This window comes from Pygoscelis adeliae, unplaced genomic scaffold (assembly GCF_000699105.1).
Source record: "Pygoscelis adeliae isolate BGI_AS28 unplaced genomic scaffold, ASM69910v1 Scaffold67, whole genome shotgun sequence".
Classification (NCBI taxonomy): domain Eukaryota; kingdom Metazoa; phylum Chordata; class Aves; order Sphenisciformes; family Spheniscidae; genus Pygoscelis; species Pygoscelis adeliae.
Window position 1 is genome coordinate 7490607 of NW_008825271.1, and position 3692 is coordinate 7494298.

Consider the following 3692-nt stretch of genomic DNA (forward strand, 5'->3'; position numbering starts at 1 on the left):
TTCAGAAACGTTCGCGGAGCGGAGCGGAGAGGTTAATTCATCCCCCCGCTTCGCTTGAGGTGCCCGTCGGGCACACGGCATCGCTCCTGCGCTGCCTTTATCGGCGACCCGCAACGCCGTCCGCGGTTTTCGCTCGGCTCCCGCTTCGACAAGCGCCGCGGGGGCGGCAGGCGCTAGCGCTCGAGTCCTTCGCACCCGTCCGCCACGGGAGAGGCCTCTTCTCCCCTCGTTTGCAGGTGGGAAAGGGGGCCCGGTCGCCGGTGGGAAGGGCCCAGCCCGAGGCGGGAAAGCCGCGGGAGAACACGGGGCGGCGGGCAGGGCTGCGGGGGCGCCGGCTGATCCGCTGGGCCCCTGAAGCAGAAGGCCCTTCTACTTGAATAAAGGAAATTAGTCTAAATCTCTTATTATCTTTAATCCCATTACTGCAGTGCATTTATAAATAAACCAGCCTCTTGTACCTAAATACCCATGACACCACGAGATTTTTAACTGGCATTTGTAACTCTAAATTCAAACTACGTCCGATATATTCTAACTTCAGCGATATTTTCCTTTCATACCACTAGGTCCGTACACACCCACCCCCCCCAAAACTATTTTTAAGTCTTTTCTCAAAGAGAACCAGAGCACACTCTTAGCGCAAAATTTTATTTTACCCTGACCCATGCTTTTTACAGTTTATACACATTTTACAACTAGAAACCAAGGGTTCCAATTTTACCGTGCAATAACCCATTTCATTTCATACTCAGGATCGTTATAGCCCTTAGTAAAACATACGGACATAAATTGCAACAAACTTGTAGCAGGACAAAAAAAAAATCAATCGAACTAATCCTCATCCTCTCTCTCATGTATGGATACACCGGATTTTGAACACCATCTCCCATGCTGATAAAGGATGCAACGCAACGCCCAGAGAAGCAAGCACCAGCGTAGCCTACACCTCATCCAAACCCACCCGCGTTAACCGAGGCCCTCCCGTCACCTTCCACAGACCGGGCAAATAAGCCCCCTCTGACCAGTATGCTTTCAGTAAGCCTGCAAATAGATTTCTTCATACTTGGCATATGCAGTGAAAATGAGGTATAAATTAGTTGCTTTCAGAAGGAATATTCTAAAATAATAAATTTAAACAGAAGTGGACATTAGTATTCTAAATCCTTTCATTTTGCATGTTACTTTTCCAGGCAATCTCAGCAACAGCAATGAACTTCAGGTGTCCGAGCAGATGCTAATCTTAATGTTTCTTCAAAACAAGTGTACAAGATTTGTAACAAAGATGATCAAACCAGAATACTTTAAAGTCCATGTTACCTTCCAACAGCCACTTTGTTTTCTAAGGCTTTCATGACTAAGACACAGTAGGCCATCTGATGCTCCTGCAAAAGTAAAGGTTGCACTAAATGGGAATAAAGAATCCAAAAATAGTCAATACAAATATTTCCATCTACTTCTGTAAAATTTAAAAATCTAATACTCTGACAAATGCTTTTATATCTAAAACAGTTAATGCTGACTGCATGTTAAAGTTTCCCATTTACATAAGTTCTTCCTGAAAACCCAAGAGAGTCTGAGACCTACTCAACACGGCACCTGCGTCAGCCCTTACCGAGCATCTACTCACACGTTACACAGGAAATGTTACCTTCCAAAGCACTGGCAGCAGTAGGTCCAAATAAAAGTTCAAAGGTTTTTGGGGTTGGGTTTTTTTTTGTTTTGTTTTTTTAAGAGTGCTGCATTTGTCTACCAAGACTGTAAAAAAAAAAAAATGGTGAAAATCAGCAATTTGATTCGCTGCAGCAGATAAAAGCTGAATAGAATTTCTAATCTTTGACCAACATAAAAAGTTGTTTTCATTTTTTAAAAGAAGGCTGAACTTCTAGCATTTGCTCATCATAATTCTAACAGCAAGTGCTTTTATATAGTGTGGTTTTTATGGGGGTTTTTTTTGGGGGGGGGGGGTTTTGTTTTTTAAACTTATAGCAACCAACTATGCCTCAATATGAAGGCAAAGTGTTAAATTCTGAGGTTTTTAAGAAGAAAAATGGTTTCACCTTGGTTTCCAAAACTGAAACTAAGACAGTAAGAGAGTAGTTCCTTCCCACCTCCCCATTAAAAAAAAAAAAGGAAGAAAAAAGAAGAAAACTCTTTCATTTTACTAAAGCAGTTAATGTTATGACAGATGGGGAGTTAAGACAAAGTTTAGTGTTCTTGCTCTATGGCTTTATTGAAATCCTCAGAATAACTGCCTGAATCTCAAACTGAACTAGGCTTTTCCACGAACATACCCTTGCCTGTGTAACTTCAGTGACTAACTGTTCTCCCAATGAGGAATAAATCCCTAACACCCGTAGAGAAAAGTCGTATTACCGAGAGGCTTTTCTCCAGAAGCTTTTCTCATCATTCACGTCCTTTGCCTCTCTCAGGCCACTGACTACACAAGCAGGAACAGATTCTCTCACACAAATTACAAGGCGCACAGATGTGAAAAAACCCTTCTCACTGTAGAGGCAATGGTATGATAAGCAAAGAATTTCAACCGCCGAGTATTTCACACGAGTACCTATCACTGCTACAGCTCTGAGATGTAGCAAAATATTTGCTGTCTGGAATGCAGAGAGGAAGAGGCAAGCTTCTTCCGTCGATTCTCAGCATTCCCAAGGGTCCAATCCAAACGTTTCCTCTGACATTACCAAAAATGCGGCTAAACTTCGAGCCACGTGGATGCTATTTGACCAATACCTTGCGTAAGGAATGGCATGAGAAATACTTTGCAGCCACTGGAAACTTGCTTGAGAACTATATTAAGTCACAGTACAATTTTGCAAAAAGTCTTAACCTTGCTACTTATATACAAGGAACCATGAGAACAGCAGCAATTAATAAAAAAGAAATCATTTTTCTGCATTGTTCTGAACCATTTTAGCTACTGTTAGAAGTCAGCATCCAAATCTATAGAACAAATACTGAATAGTTCAGACTTCTGGTGTTAGAAGTTAAACACATTTAGAATTACAAGCAGAGCTACTGTCTCTAGACAGCTCATGAGACAACACAAGCAATATACAAGATGAAGCTGTGATTTGTAAAGTCTCATCTGAGTGTCACGCTCTGCTTAGATGACAGTGTAAAACAGTCAGACTAACCCGATTTGTCTAAGAATAGAGAATTATCATCCTAGCGTTCAGATGTTGCGAGTACAAATATGCGATTTGCTGTCATAAAAATATCCACCAATTATGCTTCAGATAGCAAGCCACTGCTATTTTGTTATTAAAAATTTACTGGTGAGATTTTAGAAAAACTCATCTTAAGAATACTTAAAAAAGACTTGTAATGTCATTTTCATAGATAGATAAGAGTTTATGAACTCAGGGCTGCTTCAGTAAAACTCATGCCTTCCAGTGCTGGTCTCACAAGGTAACAATCATCATTTCTGCTACCGTTCACAAGTAAAATGGTCCACCGTTCAGCAAAAACTTAAATAAAGAGATGACCGAGAAAAACAATTTAAATATTGCACAAATAATTTAACTGCAGACAGTACAAGACACTTAAAGCATTGATTTTTCTGTCAACATATGAACTCTATTATATAGTCACACTTTCTATAATACAGTTTTTTTTTTTTACAAGACATTTAAATTCAGCATTTACATAAACAATTATCTTTACAATCTGTTATCATA

At 40.4% G+C, this 3692-nt stretch overlaps 1 protein-coding gene across 1 annotated transcript in view; it reads right to left on the bottom strand.

The window, feature by feature from the left end:
- Window positions 1-638: 638 nt before the first annotated feature.
- TMF1 (TATA element modulatory factor 1) overlaps window positions 639-3692 on the bottom strand; it is a 20208-nt gene continuing 17154 nt past the window's right edge. Inside the window, exon 18 of the mRNA XM_009329852.1 lies at window positions 639-3692. This exon is cut by the window's right edge and continues 160 nt beyond it. The gene's annotated coding sequence lies outside the window, so the exon portion shown is untranslated.